Source organism: Lepus europaeus, chromosome 16, assembly GCF_033115175.1.
Source record: "Lepus europaeus isolate LE1 chromosome 16, mLepTim1.pri, whole genome shotgun sequence".
Taxonomy (NCBI): Eukaryota; Metazoa; Chordata; class Mammalia; order Lagomorpha; family Leporidae; genus Lepus; species Lepus europaeus.
The window spans coordinates 81,250,740-81,268,927 of NC_084842.1; the positions used below are offsets into that span (position 1 = coordinate 81,250,740).

An 18,188-nucleotide genomic window follows, 5' to 3' on the forward strand; every position below is an offset into this window, starting at 1 on the left:
TCAGACTTGTCCAGCTACCAGTTTCTGACTTCAGTCTGTGCCACCAAACTGACGGTACCAAGCTCTACATAGATTTTTCATATTTTTGTTTTTAGTGAGTTTTATGTCCAGCTAGAAGCTGGAGATTAGCTATTGAGGGTGAGAGGTGTGAGGGATGACTAAGTGGAAATAATTGAGTGGGGGGATGACGTAAGGACAATGGAGAAAAGAAGTGTTTTCTGTTCTCTGCCCAGGAACTGGTTTTGCAATGCAGAGAGTTGTTAATTTCAGATTCTGGAGAGAATGTTTCCAGGAAAACATTTAGGACAATATTTCCAGTAAAGGCTTGAGTCTCTGGCTATCAACATAGTTATGTTGGGGGCCAGGTGACTTAACATGGAGAAATGGCTTCCTCTCCACTTCTGCCCAAAACTTAGCAACACCCTGATTCCACGAAGATCATCAGCTTTGGGTAATGTTACCTTCTCAAGACAAACTCTATCACAGTGTGTGATTTGCATAATTGGGTAGGAGTTAGACTGTGATTTGCATGGTGACTGTTGCCTTGGAGTCCATGGATACTTGTAAGCCCAGCACAGAGACACCAAGGAACACCGGAGGGTAGTTGCTCAGTGAGAGGAGACATATGACATTGACTGCTGATGTTTGAATGTCTTCGTCAGCATGCTCAGTGTGTGAAGCCAGAGGGCAAAGGTCCAAGAGGGCAGGGATTCTTGTCTATTTTGATGATCCCTGATTTGGTAGGCACTCATAGACGTTTGTTCAATGAACTTGAGGTGACTTTGGCTGCATGTGGTCTGGGAAGGGATGTTTCACCTGAAGAGAGTTGGATACTTAGTCTGAACAGCTGGAAGCAGTAGAACCCAGGAAGGATCAGTTAAGGTCAGATTTAGGGTATGGATGAGAGACAGTGAAACAACAGCAGTGGCTTCTTGTAAGAAAGTCTGACTATAAAAAATCAAGTGAGAAATCAGATGGGAGATTGAGAAGGGTATAGAATTCATTATGTGTAACAATGTGGTATAAACTGTAATACAATAGATAGGAAAGAGGAAAATTGGCTTGAGTATATCACCCACTGTTTTTTATTTTAGAAAAAGATTTATTTATTTGACAGGCAGAGTGCCAATGAGAGAAAGACGTATCTTCCACCGCTGGTTCACTGCTCAAGTTGCCACAACAGATTGGGCTGTGCCAGGCTGAAGCTAGGAGCCAGGAACTCCATCCTGGTCTCCTACTGGGTAGCAGGGGTCCAAGTACTTGGGCCACCTTCTGCTGCTTTTCCAGGTACCTTAGCAGGAAACTCAATTAGAAGCGAAGCAGCTAGGACTCAAACCAACACCCTGATACAGGAGGTGGCATTGCAAGTAGCAGCTTAAACTGCTGTGTGACAGTGTTGGCTCCTCATACATTGCTCCTCACGCACTGAGAATTCTAGTGCATTTTCACAATGACCTTCATCTCAACCAGATTAGATGGGTGGGATAGGTACGTTCATTCTTTTTTTTTTTTTTTTTCAGGTAAAAGAAGATAATCAGGTTAGATGATAGCTTGCTATAGACCAGAGAATTCATATGTGAACAACAATCCATGGCTTTGAATTGTGTTGTAGAATTTTTTCTACTTTGCCATAGTGTGGAAATGAGATTTTGACTATGCAAATCTGCTGGCTCTTTTCAGTTTGTTTTTCCTCTTCAGAATTTTGCAGTAGTGACTATGAATTGATAAGCTTTAAACATCTATCGTTGACTGAAAAGTGTGGAGTGATATGAGGAGATAATTAAAATGGAAAGAAACCCAATCTAAAACCTGGCTTTACACATTAGGATGAGGATAATGTATTGAAACAGGGGAGAGCCTCTGTGGAAGCTTTATTTCCCATCTCAGCAACACAGAACAAATTGCACAAATTCTGGGAATTACAGCCCATGGTAACAAACACTGAACTCACTTTTAAAAATGTCACCAAATGGCTTTGTTGATGCTGTTTTGTAACTAGTCACAGCAGATGGTACTTTGAAGCATATGATGCAGCTTGGAAAAGAAAATCCCTCAGACATTTTTGTCTGGTTTGCTAAGACAATGTGATGAAGCTTGAAATGAAAGAACCTCGGTGTGCACTGACAGAGAAAGGCTACACAGCGTTCGATGGGTTTGTTCTAATTTCTTGCAATCATAGAGTTGATTCTTCAACTGTCAACTCTGTCTCTGTGTTGGGTTTTGTGAAGGTTTATGCACTCACTAAATAAAGGGTGTGAAGCAAGGGAGAAAATAACTAAATAACTACTATGTCCTACATTAAGTGCCAGACTCTATGCAGCATATAAACATTCTACATAGCTTATTTAATTCTAAAGCAATTCTTTTTTCTCTTTATTTTTTTTATTTAATAAATGTAAATTAATTATAAGACCAGCAATTGTTGCCCTATTTTATTTACAAAGAAATGTGGTGGGTATTGTGGCACAATGGGTTAAGCTACAGCTTCATATGCCTGTATCCAAATCGAGTCCCATTTCCTCCATTTCACATCCAGATTCCTTCTAACCTGGGAGGCAGCAGACGGCAATGGCCTCAGTACTTAGGTCTCTGCCACCCATGTGACATACAACAATAGAGTTACTGGCTCCTGCTTTTAGCTTGACCCAGTCCTGGCTGTTGCAGGCACTTGGAGAGGGAACCAAGAAATGGGAGATCTCTCTACCTCACTCTCTTTCTGTCTCTGACTCTCCCACTGTTGCTCTGCCTTTTAAACAAATAAGTAGAATCTTAAAAAGCAAAGAAATTGATGAACAGAAACATCCTATACCTAATTAAGTAAAAAGTTGGAATTCAGACCCTTATCTAGCGCCCCAATCCATGGACTTCCTATTTTATATACTGTAGATAGACTTCTAGGTCTACCTACTTTTTCTTGTTTGCTTTAAAATATTTTTGTAATCATTCATAATTTAGCTGTTAAATATTGAGATAAATGAAGCTGTTAAATGTTTATGTAATGGAGTGCTATTTGTGCATCGAATTTCAAATTTATTGTTTCCAGAAATAGGAATTTTTGGCACATTTTGACAGCAGTGTAGGTTGACTCACTCCATTGCAATTCAACATCTCCTTGACTTTTTCTGTAGTAAAGACTGGAAAGCAGAATATACAGACTTCTGGATTCTCTTGCAGACAGAGGTAGCCATGGTACATATAACGCTTGGCCAACAGGAGGCAAATGAAAAATCCTGGAGGAGCACTTTCCATCCTAAATAGAAAGGCAAAGTTTGATAAGAGAGGCTTTTGCTTTCTTATATCAAAATCTGAACTCCACACCAGGAGGTGTAGCAACTATACTGCCACCACAAACATGAAAGCCCTGGGCGCTGACATCCCTGGACCACCAACCTGTGGGTCTCTTGTTAGGTAAGAAAAATAGCCTACACATGAAAGGAAATGGGTTTTCTGACATTCATGGACAAAAATACAACCCTAACTGACATACTTAACAACCAGAATTTTAGAATACATTCATATTTTCTAATGCCATTTCATTTTCACTCCAGTTTTAATTGTGATTTATAGGTCCCAACATGGAAATATGGGCATCAGACAACAGATTCATTGGAATAGTGTTCATTCCATTGGGCACACACTAGAACAGAGTTGAGTCCTCTCCCTGATTGTGGGAAAATGGTCAGTACAACTGTGTTTCAGGAAACATGTTCTTCCAGACAATCTGGACACCACCCCCACCAGCATGGGGGTAGGGTAGGCAGAACAGGATATGCCCCCCACCGATTTCTTTTGCATATATGTAGACTTGGCCTTTGGTTACAAAATTTAGAAATGAACTTAAAGAATCATTTATCTATCTTTTCACCTTGGAGAGGGACCACACTAAATTTATACCAGACATAAATGATAACTGATCTGGTTTTAATAGACCTCCAAAGAAGACAATTCCTCAGGAGGCCATTCCATATTTAGAAATTCAGAGTCAATTCTTCTTTTAATTAGAATGAGTATTGCATATGACAAAAATACTCCTTTATTTTTCTGTGCAGTTGAGTTGGTGTTTGCAGAGTTGGGCAGTCCTGGGTTAAATTGTAATTCTGCCACTTGTTAGCTGGTGAGTGTCCTTGGTTCTCAGCTTCACTAAGCCTTAGTTCCTCATCTGTAAGATAAGTGGAATCATGGCTATACTGTACTCCCTGGAGTCCAAGTAAGGAGCTAAAGAGTGCAAAACTATGAGGACATAATTTTCCAAAAAGGTAAGTGCTCAAACGCCACTCCCCTTTTGTCTTCTGTCCATTATGGATAGCAGTTTACCGTTGTTCTCTGGGGAATTCTACATTAGAGACCTAAAAGGTGAACTTCATGTAATTGCTCCACAGCTTCCTCTACTACATACTAACTCCAATTCTCAAATTGCTCTTACTTTTCTTTTTTTTTTGCCTTTTATTTAAGAATTTATCAATTTGTTGATTGATTGTATTCTAAAGGCAGAGTGAGAAGGAATGACAGAGAAAGAAATCTTCTGTCTGGGGTTCACTCCTCCATGGCCACAATAAGCTAGGATTGAGCCATGTAGAAGCCAAGAGCCATCCTAGTCTCTACTTGCTCTTACTTTACAATCCTTATATCATAACCTGTTATTGAAAAACAACTTAAAAATGTTTTGTAGTTTGGAGATCACATTTTTATAAAGTAAGCAAAAAAAAAAAGCAGCAATTGAAAATGGAAAATATTTACTTGTACACTTTATGTTGCTATGTACACAAAATTCTCATTCTTGGTTGTGGTTCCATAATTGAGATGTACTCCATGGTGACAAAAGCAAATGGGGTAATGAGACAGCCATCTGGATTATTACACCAAAGATATTCTGGCTGCAATTATGTGGTTAATTGAAAGACAAAGACTCCTTTGGGGCAAGTTCTGTGCATCCCAAGTTTCACTGTGGTAGACACTGTCTGGGACCCAAGGGAGGTCTACTACACCATTTTAAGAAAGGACACATTTCATATCATGGATTATTTTAAAAAGCTGTACACATGACTCTTGGATAATGGAGTGTTGGATCAGCTGAATTCTGGCAGCTTTGTGTGTTGGCTTCACTCACATATGCATAATTTCAAACTCAAAGCCACACATGAAGTAATTGTGAAGCCACACAATTCATCTCTAAGACCCTGCCATGCAGTGTTTCCTGTCTTCTGCAGCAATGTAATCCCTAGAAAATGTGAGGATTCCAGCTTTAAAAAATCATGAATTCATCTTTATTCGCTTAGAACCTACTCATTTAACCTTGAAGAATATCTCAAAAAAGCCCAAATAACATAATGAAAGAATGACACAACTCCCAAAGCATAGTTAATTAAGAGACTTTCCTTTCTTCTTTTTCACACAATTACTCATAGCGTATGACAGTAAGAAAGAGAAAGAGAATTTCAAAAGTTTCAGTTATTGAAGCCTCATAGATGTACTCATTTTCCACCCTTTGTATGTGATAAAATTGGAGCCTCAAAAAAATTTCAATGACTTGTCTAGTATCACATGGCTAGTGACTTAACCATGGCTTTGAGCCACTGCATTATTCCTGTCATTCAAATCTACTAAATGTCACTTTCTCAATGAGGTGGGTCCTGGCCACCTTTGCTAAAGAAGTAATCCCTTCCTGGTACCTGCTAGTCACTCTATCTATCACCGTATTTTATTTTCTTAGCAGTCTTTGGATTCATACTCTATGACTCTGTTGTTTTTCTCCTCTTCTGAAGTACAAGCCCCATGAATACAGAGACTCTAGCTCTCGTTCACTGTTCGACCTAGAATAATGTTGGGCAAAGAGCAGGTGCTCAATAAGTATTTGTGGACTTAATGGGCTGGCTGGTATAAAGAGGAAAGGAACTCCTGTCTATTACACACAATCATGCCAGGTGATTTGCTAAGTTAAAACTGTCACATAAACTTCCAAGATAAGTGACATGCTTGGCGTCTTGAAGTTAGGAAGTGGTGAGGAGAGAATTCCAAGTCAGGGATATTTTGCTTCCAGTCCTGATGCTTGCCACTAAGGAGACTGCTTCCCATGGTCTATGATTCCTGTTCCACTCAGCTTCCCATGATGTCTTTCTCAGCATCAAGCTTTCCCACATCTCCAGGTCAACGTCGGACATCACTCCTTGTGGTTTGTATCATCTGTGACAGTTGTCTTCTGGTAAATCAACCTGAATATATATTACTCAGCATAGTAAATATTCTTGTTGCTGGTTTCTCTATATAAAGTTTACTAAGTAAATTTCTCATAAGTGTTGTAGCTTACTTTGTCTAATTTGTTGACAAGTTCCATTGAGTTGCACTAATTTTCAGTAAAAATAGAGAAAGAAATCTACCCATCTGGTGACCATTGAAGCCTGATACAATCAAAGGGATTGATGACAAAAAGTTCAGATGGTTACAAGGCTTAGAAGATGACAAGTGCCAAAAGATGAAGAAAGCACTGGGATATAAACAAGACGAAATGTAACCCTGCAACAGTGTTGCTTCTGACCACAGGATAAACCACAAACTTGAGTTGGGGGAAAATGCCAAATCTCTTGCTCTTAACAGAACTCTTCACCTCCTTCAGGTTATGGTCACTGTAGGTACCACAGTCTTCATTTTCTCCTGGATTATAGAACCAACTGAAGGTAGTGACTGTGAAATGCTGATGCACACCAGAATCACTTGGATAATTTATTAGCCAAGAGTGGCAGGTCACTGCTGTAATCAATGAGGCACTGAGCCAGGCATAGAGTTAGGGCCTAACTGACAATGACCATTATCATTAGCTTTGTCATTCTTCCCCACAGGGCGGGTTTGGGTCTGACCCATCCACAGGTTGGTAAGAGAAAGGAAGAACATGGGGTAGAGAATAGAACCCAGGATTTGGAACTGGAAAACATGTGTTAGGATCCCAGCCCTGTTCTCTAGATGTTCGACTTTGGGTGAGTTGTTTCTTTCTTTCTTTCTTTTTTTTTTTTTTTTTTTTTTTTGACAGGCAGAGTGGATAGTGAGAGAGAGAGACAGAGAGAAAGGTCTTCCTTTTTGCCATTGGTTCACCCTCCAATGGCCGCTGCGGCCGGCGCATTGCGCTGATCCGAAGCCAGGAGCCAGGTGCTTCTCCTGGTCTCCCATGCGGGTGCAGGGCCCAAGCACTTGGGCCATCCTCCACTGCCTTCCCGGGCCATAGCTGAGAGCTGGCCTGGAAGAGGGGCAACCAGGATAGAATCTGGCACCCCAACCGGGATTAGAACCCGGTGTGCCGGTGCCACAAGGCGGAGGATTAGCCTGTTAAACCATGGCGCTGGCCATGTTGTTTCTTTTTTTGAGCTTCAGTTTCTTTGTCTGAAATCCTCATGGCCAATAGCATTTATCTGATGGGCCATTGTGAAAGCTGGGTAAAGAAATGCACGTGAAGAAAGAAGTGATGGTTGAAAACACAGTGTTGTCTCCACTATGATAAATACAGGTCATTTGTTTCTAGATCCTAGCCCTGCCAGTCGTCACTGCCTGTGTGGCTGTGGGTTAGGCAACTTCATTAGACCACGTATATGAAAGAGGCAAAAACAATACTTCAACCATACTCACTCTCAGTCTTGCATGGACTGCTGTTGTTAGCTCTCCTTTATAGTAAGAAAACTGAGACACAAAAGAAGTTAAGAAATCAACCATGGATCACACACAGGCCATTATGGTTTGTGTCCCCAGAAAGCTGGGTTTCAGAGCCTCTGTTCTTCAGCAGTGAGCTTTGTGCTGCACGGAGCAAGTGAAACATGACTGGTGTGGGCCTAGCACATGGCAAATGCTTGAGTAATTTCCCAGTACTTGAATACTTTCCTTTCACATTCCAAACTTATATCCTTCATTTTATGATCCAGTATACCACACATTGCAGTCAACATCCAACTTATTTAGCTGTTGCCTGTGAAAATTGAAGCTCACTTGGGCCACATAAAAGCTACAAATATGTTTATACTGGGAAGAGTGCATGGTTTCACATTTGGTTTTTATTGCATTAAGCATATAACATCTATTTGTTAGGCAAAGGTGAAAGGTTAGAGATTACCTCAGGCTATATATGGAGAAGAGTTGCTTATTGGGGAGCTACATAGGGAATCTGTGATAAATTCCCAATAATGAAAATCCCTTTCCACAGGGATCCTTCTGACTCTCAAAAGTGTCATAAGCGCGTGCAGACAATGAGTGACACCAGGAAGCAGATCATCTCATCCTCACAAGATGTCAAAGTGAGCCGGAATTATGCAGTGGGAGAAAAGGAGTCAGACACTAAGGCTGGAGCGAAGGGCAATGATTCTGGTTATTTTGGGAGCTTTCCAAGGAGTCAGGCAACGCAGCCTGGGTAGAGGGTGTGAGAAGTTGTTATTCAGATCATGAATCAGAGCATGTTGGGGTTATATGGACAGAGTGAGAGTCCTTGGGACATAGTTCCCTGCCACCATAGAGCTCATGGAGACAGACCCTGAAGAAAAACTCTCGAATTCCTGGGGAAGCCATGGGGCTCACAGAACCAAGTCTGATCCAAGCAAAACTATCTCCTTTAAACGAGTTAGTTATACATTTCCCCCTAATTAGTTAACAGTGATTCATCAGAATCTGGTTTAAAATATCTGGGAAAGAAAGAACTTAGTTCAATATATCACTTACAAAAATTATGCAATCCTTCGTATAATCACTATTAATACAAATCCACAATTTTACCAATCCAGTTTACATACTTAGGCTCCTTTGTTGCAAGTGATTGCATTATCCACCCACAGCCATGTGGAGTGGTAAGCATATTTGATTAATAAACTAGACAGTAAATAAATCAGCAGCCTTAACCCCAAATAAATTGAGCCCAGGATTTCTACTAATACAAAGCAATCTCCAGAGAAGAATATTAAGCTTAATGTGTTCTTTTTTCCTCCATTAAAATCCTACAGAACATCAGGAGAGACGCATCTAAAACCAGAATTACAGAGGCGCGGACTCAAGGACAGTTCCATTTCTCAAGGTGAGGCTACAAAACCACTTCAGTTACTCTCACCAGCACCTGCATCCCGCACGCTCGTCTTCAACAAGGACCTCTAGCTGCGCAGGAGTGTGCCTGCCAAGTCAAAGGTTTTCACAATGAACCCTGCCCCAGCAAAGCCAGTTCTGACAACTTTCACTTTCTCTCTTAGCACAAGCATCCCCCAGAGAGGTTTTGTTGACCAAGCCTCAGTTCGTAAACACTTGCAAACATCAGAGAAGAGCGAGGGGAGAGAAACACCAACGTGAGCCAAAACACTCATCTCTAGAAGAGAAAAAGCCTGAAGACCAGGCTTTGAGCAGGAGAAAGTGCTGTTTACTTACGTCGCTCGCAAGACCTTGCCACAGCTGGAGAGTTTGAACTCTAGGGCGTGCAGATGTGGAGCTTTTGCTTGTAATCCCCTTCCCATTGGCAGCGAGGAGTGCTCATAACTCTTTGGGACTTCAGATTGATAAGCAGTTTCCTGATTCGCTTTCAGAAGCATTGTCCCAGGATTCAGGCCGTGGCAGGGAGAGAGGGAGTGTTCAGGCATGCAATGACGCCGTGGCTTGCACAGACCTCCTGGTTGTTTGATCGAACCCAAAAGAAGGATTTGTTGACTTCGTGAGCAAAAATAAATATTGTCCCTTATCTGTTGACTTGCTTCTCAAATCGTATTTGGGTGACGTCATAAAGGATCTGGACAACCATTGTTCTAGAAATATAATAGCCAAGTTGGTGCCTTCGGATCTCTCATGCTGGAGGAAACCAGGGCACCTCTCACTGGTCTTCAAAGACCAGCTGTGGGCAGGTCCTCAGCAGCCACCTTAGAAGATGTTCTTCAAGACATGCAGTTCAGCCCCTTTCGTTGACAGTGAAAGGAAATGAGGCCCAGAGCTTGGATGACTTGGCCAGAGGCATACAGCTAGCTAGGGGAAGGACTGGTACCAAGGCCTCCTGACTGTGAAGCCAGTGCTCTGTCCACTAGGGAGGAGGAAGCAGAGGTACAAGTTTGAGATCCACCTTTAGGAAACAGGCCACGAGATGTGCCCTTAATGTTTCTGTGCCCTGGTTCTCACATCTGGGGAACTGGAATCTTACTAGTGATGCTTGATCGTGCTGTCTGGTGAGTTCTGTGAAAGAGCTTCGTCAGGAATGAAAGCCATGTGCTACCCTGTGATGGGATTTTATCCACATGGCCCCTATTGTGTGCTTCCCCTCTCCTTTCCATTCAATGTTATTGTCTGTGGCCACTGAGTGACTTTTGGGTGATGAAGGAGAATATTGGTCAGGGAATGGGATAGGACATGGAGAAAACTTTTGACTTTGGAAAGTCAAGTCAGGAGCAGGTGAAAGGGTAAATGGCATGTCTCAACATTTGCCAAAGAAAGAACACTGGTTCTGGAAACAGAAAGCAAACATTTGGCCACTGCTTCAAATACTTGTCAGCCCAGGGAGCCCTGCAGGGTCATTTCAACATTCCAAACCACAATTTCCTCACTGGGCACATAATCCCTATCCCACTGTGCTTACTTCATTCTCTTGTGGTAATGATCAGATGAGATCTTCATTAAGATTGTGCTTTGCCTTGAAACTAAAGTTGTGTCAGTGCTATGTTCTTTTCCTCTTTTAAATTAATATTTTGCTTATTATTTTTGAGATAACATTTTTAATTATAGTCAAAGGCTTAATACTCCATTAAATAAAGAGTTCAACAAATAAAAGGTAACTTAGTAAGGTTGGAATGCATATGTCCTCCCGAAATTCAAGTTGGAACCCAACACCCAATGTGATAATGGTTATGGGGACATGGGCCTCTTTTGTCTTTCCATCTTTCCTCCAGGTGAGAACACAGTGATTGTCCCCTCCAAAGAGTTCAGCAATAGGCACCACCTTGAAAGCATGGACAGGGCCCTCGCCAGACATGGAACTGCTAGTGCCTTGATCTGCAACATCCAGGCTTCCGTAGTGAGAGATAAACTTCGATTATGAATTACTCCAGCTATAGTATTCTGGTGCAGTAGCACAAATGACTAGCACAGCAGTATTTCTCAGGTCCGTTGCTGCACTACCCAGAGCAAACATTACTCATGGAAGGCATCGCTACTGCTCCCCATTTCACTGGTAGCACCACCTCACACCCTTAGTGCCAGGGCTCCTGACTTCTGCTTTGCCCCTTTCTTCTCCTTCGAAGGAGCATATTTCGTCTTTCTTTCCCTATCCTCCACGTCTTCATACTTGTCTCTCCATGCAAGTCTTGAGCCAGGCTTTGGAGCTGATTCTCAGTCCTTGGCCTAACAAATCTGTTCTAAATTTCCCCCATTCCATTCCAAAGAAGAAGGCCGTTTCCCTGGAGGGAATTCAGAAGAACTTAGAAGCTGTGGAAGAAAGACCTAAATCTGAAGTCTTGAAGTAGAAATGAGACCAAGAGAAAGAAATGCTGCAGGAAGCAACAGAAGAGAGCAACCTCAGCAAAATGGTGGAAAAGAAACTGACCTCCAAAATGGAAGCTAACCGAGAGACCTGAGAGGCACAAATGGCTGCCAAGTGGAAGCCTCTGCCAGCACAGGACAAACAAGTTGAAGAACTGCAGAATCCAAAGGCCCTGCTAATGGTCCTGAAGCTCACTGATTTGTTCTGAGAGCTGACATTCTCTCCCTCCGCTCCCTAAATATCCAACGACGCACCATCCTGCATCATCTTATTGTATCTCCTGACAAATATGCTCAAAGCTGATGTAGGACTGTATAGGGAGATCCAGACTGCAAGATGTTGTTTTAGGGGATAAAGAGGAGAAATCGAAAAGCGGTTTAGTCTTTTTCTACAGAGCTGATCTTTCTAATGTAGCTATTTTTCTTGCATCTTTTCTACTTCAGTATACTTGCTGCACTGGGTTAATGGCTAGTGCTGTGTTGGCTTTGTGAAAACATGTTTATTATATAGTATGTAGTAGTTTCTTCTGAACTGTTAGATGCTGATTATATGTTTACTTTTCAATCCCAATTCTGTTGCCAAATACCAGATGCTACTGTAATTGAATGGTTAATAAAACTACACAGCACTGTTAAAATAAACAAATTTATTTCACCACAGCTCTGTTGACTGAAAGTCTGAGATTAGTGTGCTGGCTTGGTTGAGTTCTTGTGAGGGCTGCATTTCTGATTTGCAGGTGACTGCCTTCTTACTGGGCCCTCATATGGTGGGGAGGACTTTCTCTTCCTCTGCTTTAAGGCCACAGTCCTATTTGATTATGGACCCATCTTTATGACCTCATTTAACCTTAATTTTCTCCTAAAGACTCTGACTCTAAGGACTGGTGTTGTGGTGCAAATTACATCACCAGCATCCCATACTGGAATGCTTATTCCAGTCTTGGCTACTCTGCTTCCAACCCAGCTCCCTCCTAGTGCACCTGGGAAAGTAACAGAAGATGGCCCAAGTACTTGAATCCCACCACCAATGTGGGAGAACAGAATGGAGTCCTTGGCTCCTGGCTTTGACCTGTTCCATCCTCGGTCATTGTAGCCATTTGGGGGGAGAGAGGCAGTGTTTAAATCAGCAGATAGGAGATATCTCTGCTTGTCATTCCCTTTCTCTCTCTGTTACTCTTTCAAATAAATAAATAAATAAGCCTAAAATACTCGAGTTCCAGATACACAGTTACATTGGGAGTGAAAGCCTCAACACATGAATTTTGGGGGACATGATTAAGTCCAGAGAAAAGAGCGTTAACAGTGATTGAGCCTACTGATTTCTGTTATTCTTGAATCCTTTTTCTTTACAAATAATTATAGAGTTATAGGAAAAAAAAAACACAAGAAATAAATTAGTTTCCCTTAAAGGTGATATCTTATATCACTCTAATATAACATCAAAACCAGAATTTGACATCAGTACAATAAAATTAATGAGATCTTATTTAGTTTTCATCAGTTTTTACATTGATTAATTTATGTGATGTATAGTTCAATGCAACTTGATCTCATCTATGGATTTTCCACTGTTCTTTTGATTAGTACTTGATTCCTACCTAAAGTGATGTTTTATTTTCCTAACAAAATGTTTATTGACGTGACTAGTAATTACTGATGCTGTCTCACCTTTGAAGCCTTGCCATCAAGTTTTTTTGTTTGTTTTTTTTGTGTTTTTTATTGCAGGCAGAGTGGACAATGAGAGAGAAACAGAGAGAAATGTCTTCCTTTGCCATTGGTTCACCCTCCAATGGCTGCCGCGGCCGGCGCACTGCGGCCTGCGCACCGTGCTGATCCGAAGGCAGGAGCCAGGTGCTTATCCTGTTCTCCCATGGGGTGCAGGGCCCAAGCACTTGGGCCATCCTCCACTGCACTCCCTGGCCACAGCAGAGAGCTGGCCTGGAAGAGGGGCAACTGGGACAGAATCTGGTGCCCCGACCGGGACTAGAACTCGGTGCTATGCGGAGGATTAGCCTATTGAGCCACCGCCCCGCCATCAAGTTTTGATGCTTGCATTTCATTATGTTCTTTTACTTATTCAACTAAAGCATCCCTGGAATTTCTGCACATATCCTTTTTTCTCATTGTCTTTGGCTAAGGAAGCAAAGTTTCTCATTATATATAACTTACCACCACAGATCATTAACTAAATGTTGGGATTTTAGTTGCTCCATTCTGAAAGTCATCCTTACCACAGTAGATCACAGTGCAATACTATTATAATCACTCCTAAATAGCAGGGAACAAAAACTAACCGTTCTAGATATTGGATTGGAGGGGATAATGTTATCATCATTGAAACAATAAAACAGCATAATAATAAAATGCAATTTAAATAATAAGTTGCCTAATAACATCTGTATAATAAAATTGCAGGTGATGAAAGGAAATTTGAAAACGACTCTGAGGTATCAGGGTCTGAGAATCAGCTTGAGCCCTCTGGATGCTGACATGGTGTTCCCCAGTGAGCTGTGTTGGCTGCACTGACTGCATTAGCTCACTCTGTCTAATTGAAAAAAGACAATTTGTAGAAAAGTACCAGGAAACAAATGGTGTAGGTGGTGCTAGGTAATGCCAAAGACTCTGAGCGACAGGTATGCTGACATTTGGAAAATCCAAATGTAGCGCAAGTCTTAGGTCTAAGACCTTGACTTGCTTCTCGAAAACTCATCATGAGGAAGCATTTAGATTTGCCTCCAAGGTGGAGTTAATTCTTTAGAGCTTTAGCACGTTAATGAGGGCAACAAAATTCACATCATTCTTAAAAGAATACTTTGGAAGACTCTGTTTTCCGCAATGATCACTTGCCTTTGAAGACTGGAAAGTGCCTTCGTCCTAGTTTTATTTTAAGATTTTGATTGAAGACACTGAAATGCAGACCTGGCTTCAAAGCATAGTTTCAAACCAACAAGCATTTCCTGGTTTACATTGCTTAATTAATAATAATATTGATTCAAAAGAAGAAAGAGATTCCAAATCTCAGTAATTTCTACTATTCATAAATGTAAACAGTTAAACCAAAATGTCCTCAAAAATAACTGAATCTTAAATCCTTCCCATTTTCAAGCTCCTCGTCTCATCATCATCACTAAGTTTTTTCTTGTTCTCTTCCAGTTTTTTTCCTTCTTCAAGTTCAGCGTTATGACTATGCTAAATAAATCCACAGGATTTGTACATGTCCTTCTTGTCTTAATCAACAACGGAGCTTCCACTTACTGGGTAGCTTATTCAGGATAAGTGCATTTACTGAGGCTGGCTTGCTTGCATCAAACAACATACAACAGCTACTTTGGAAACTGAACACCAAATTTTAGTCACATATTATTTAAAAGTTAAATATGCAGCTCCATAAGAAAATAAAAGAGAAACAATAAAAATAAGAGAAGGAAATGTCAGAAATAAGAAAGGATAGAAAGGAAGTTAAAAAAAAAGGAAGGAATGGGGCTGGCGCCGTGGTGCAGTGGGCTAATTCTCCTCCTGCGGTGCCGGCATCCCATATGGGCACCAGTTCTAGTCCCGGCTACTCCTCTTCCACTCCAGCTCTCTGCTGTGGCCTGGGAAAGCAGTAGAAGATGGCCCAAGTCCTTGGGCCCCTGCACCCATGTAGGAGACCGGGAAGAAGCACCTGGCTCCTGGCTTCGGATCGGCGCAGCTCTGGCCGTTGCAGCCATTGGGGAGTGAACCAATGGAAAGAAAACTTTTCTCTCTGTCTCTCCCTCTCACTGTCTGTAATTCTACCTCTCAAGTAAATAAATAAAAATCTTTAACAAATGAAAAAAGAGGAGAAAGATGCAATGAAGGAGAAAGAAAAAAAAGAAGAAGAAAAGAAAGCACACAAGGGGAAGACCAAGCAAAAAGTAGACATGGTCTATACATTTTTTTCATGGAACTATCTGCAGTTCAGGATGAGTCACCCCATGTCACTCTTCCATTGATGCAGAACCTAATAATACATCAACTAAAGATTTACAATGAGAAATGCCATTTTGGGTAGGGTGACCATTGCCTTACTTTTTTCTGGGACTAAGGGGTTTCATGAGTTTTGGGACTTTCTGTTATTTATTTATTTATTTATTTGACAGAGTTAGATAATGAGAGAGACAGAGAGAAAGGTCTTCCTTTCCGTTGGTTCACCCCCCAAATGGCCGCTATGGCTGGTGCTGTGTCGATCCGAAGCCAGGAGCCAGGTGCTTCTTCCTGGTCTCCCAGGCAGGTGCAGGAGCCCAAGCACTTGGGCCATCCTCCACTGCATTCCCGGGCCACAGAAGAGAGCTGGACTGGAAGAGGAGCAACTGGGACTAGAACCTGGTGCCCATATGGGATGCCGGCACCGCAGGCAGAGGATTAACCAAGTGAGCCACGGCGCCAACCCCAGGACTTTCTGTTTTAAAACAGGAATAGTTCAGCAAACCAGGATGGTTTGTCTGGGAATGAAGCATCTTTGAGGGCATGGGACTTTCAGTGCTAAAACTTTCAGAAAAGCTGGTCACCGTCTCTTTAGGTGAAATAGTAAATCTCATCTCCTTTGTCTTTTGTGCATGGTGAAGTGATCTGTTGAGGGTAAATGTGTAACTCAAGAAGGACAGACTTGGGAGAAGGAAGTTCCTTTTGCTTCTCATTGGTCATCTTCTCACCACGTATGACCAAGACAGCAGACGTAGGAAAGAGAAAAGGAGGGAGGAAGTGAGAGAGAGAGAGGCGGGTATCATTTGAGCTGATATATCCTGCCATACACACAAATCTACCATTCCTGAACTGTCCAATAAATGAGCTTATGCATTATCTTTCTTTTCTTGGTTGGTCTTTTTTTTAAAGAAAATTTTATTTAAGGTATACAAATTTCATACATACAGATCTAGGAATATAGTGATACTTCCCATCTTACCCTCTCTCCCACCCATGCTCCCACCCTTCTTCCTCCTCCCTCTCCTATTCTCACCCTATGATCAAAACACATATTGAATCGTATGAAATTGTGAATATTCTGCTTCTTTTGACTTCAAATGAGAAAATTTTATTTGATCCCATGTAATTATTATTTCCATTTCACAGATGAGGACAAAATTGAGTAATATTGAGTAACTTGCCAACAATGCACATTTGCTAGATGGCAGACCTGGGAATAAAATCAAGCCTCTTGTGATTCTATGATACACATTTGCATTTCCAGTTGTTTATGCTGTCTGAAAAAAGTACCTTAAGAACTATCCTAGCTTACATTAGGTTTGGACACATATATTACATATAAACATACATAGCGACAAACATCTGCTTGTTTGCTTCTGAAATCCTTGTTTCACTACATGTTTCATGAAGAGAAGTTGATACTTGAGTATGTACAGCAAGATGGAAAACAATATTCTCTGGTATTTACATATTGGTGGGGAGAAATCTCCAAAGGTAATTGAATGTCAGATTTTTAAATTCCCTTCAACTTTATTTTGCACTGACAATCAAGAAATGGTACTGTTGCTTTGCAAAGAAGTGATTCTTAAGTCACTGTGCTCTTGGTACACCGAGACTATTTAATTGTTTCCCATAACTCAACCACAACACTTTGTAACACAGCTGTGTCAGGGATATGAGCATTCTGGATTTCTTCTTCTCCCTCTGCCCTCTTTTTTTCTTCTCCCTTCACCTTCTTCTTCTCCTCCTCCTCCTTCTCTCCGCCTCCTCATCCTCCTTTTCCCCTCCTCCTCCTCCTTCTCCTCTTCTTCCTTCTCCTCCTCCTTCTTCTCCTTCTTCTCCTTTGCACTTGCCTAGTGAAGCAACAGATTGATGTTTGTCCTAGAAACATTCCTTTTCGTGGTGATCCTTATCTGTGTTTGACAATCTTGGAGCATCATTTTGAGATGCTTATGTATTCGTTATACATGAAGTTATCACCTTTCAGGACTGCTTCTTAATTTAACGGACTGCAGGGGAACAGTGTGTCTTGTGGCAGTGTGGATAATATTCCCCAGTAAGTGCTGTTGGCATTGTCTGTGATCAATCACGTCTTTTTCATTTCATGAATTTCCTTCCTCTGCTGACATGGTGGCAGGCTCAAATCATCAGCTATTGCTGCCATAAACTGGCAATGGAATAAACCAACAATTTCAGAGGCTCATAACAACAAAACTTCACTTTCTTTCCATGCTCACTTGGAGGTGTGACACTTTGCCCAAGGTCACATAGCTAGTAAACGCTGACACTGAGATTCACTCATTCAACAGATACCCCTGAGGTCCTACTAAGTGCCTAGTAGAATGAATAGGTAGATAAACTACCAAGCCAAAGACTATCTGTATCTTATCTGATGACTTCAAAAGTGGAAACAACAGCAGTGGACATTGAGACACAGTGGGTTAAGCTGCTACTTGGGACCTCAAATCCCATATCAGAGTGCTGGTTTGAGTCCCAGCCCTCCTTTTCCACTCCAGCTTCCTGCTGAAGCAATGATTGATGCCCCACAGTATCTGTGTTGCTGTCCCCCATGTGGGAAACCCAGGTGGAGTTCCTGGCTCTTGTCTTTCACATGGCCTAACCCTGGCAGTTATAGGCATTTGAGGAGTGAAGAAGTGATGATAGAAGATTTTCTCTCTCTGTCACTCTGCCTTTCAAATAAATAACCAAATCTTTTTTATTTATTTATTTTATTTTTTGACAGGCAGAGTGGACAGTGAGAGAGAGACAGAGAGAAA

General features: G+C 41.5%; 1 protein-coding gene across 2 annotated transcripts in view; it reads right to left on the reverse strand.

Moving 5' to 3' along the window:
• Nucleotides 1–18,188, reverse strand: part of C1QTNF7 (C1q and TNF related 7) — a 119,832-nt gene that overhangs the window by 73,351 nt on the left and 28,293 nt on the right. The window contains exon 1 of one of the 2 annotated variants that reach the window (XM_062213367.1): nucleotides 9,379–9,507. The exons of the other annotated variant lie outside the window; for it this stretch is intronic. The gene's annotated coding sequence lies outside the window, so the exon portion shown is untranslated. Of the gene's footprint in view, nucleotides 1–9,378; nucleotides 9,508–18,188 lie in introns of those variants that run through there. 2 annotated transcript variants of the gene reach the window in all.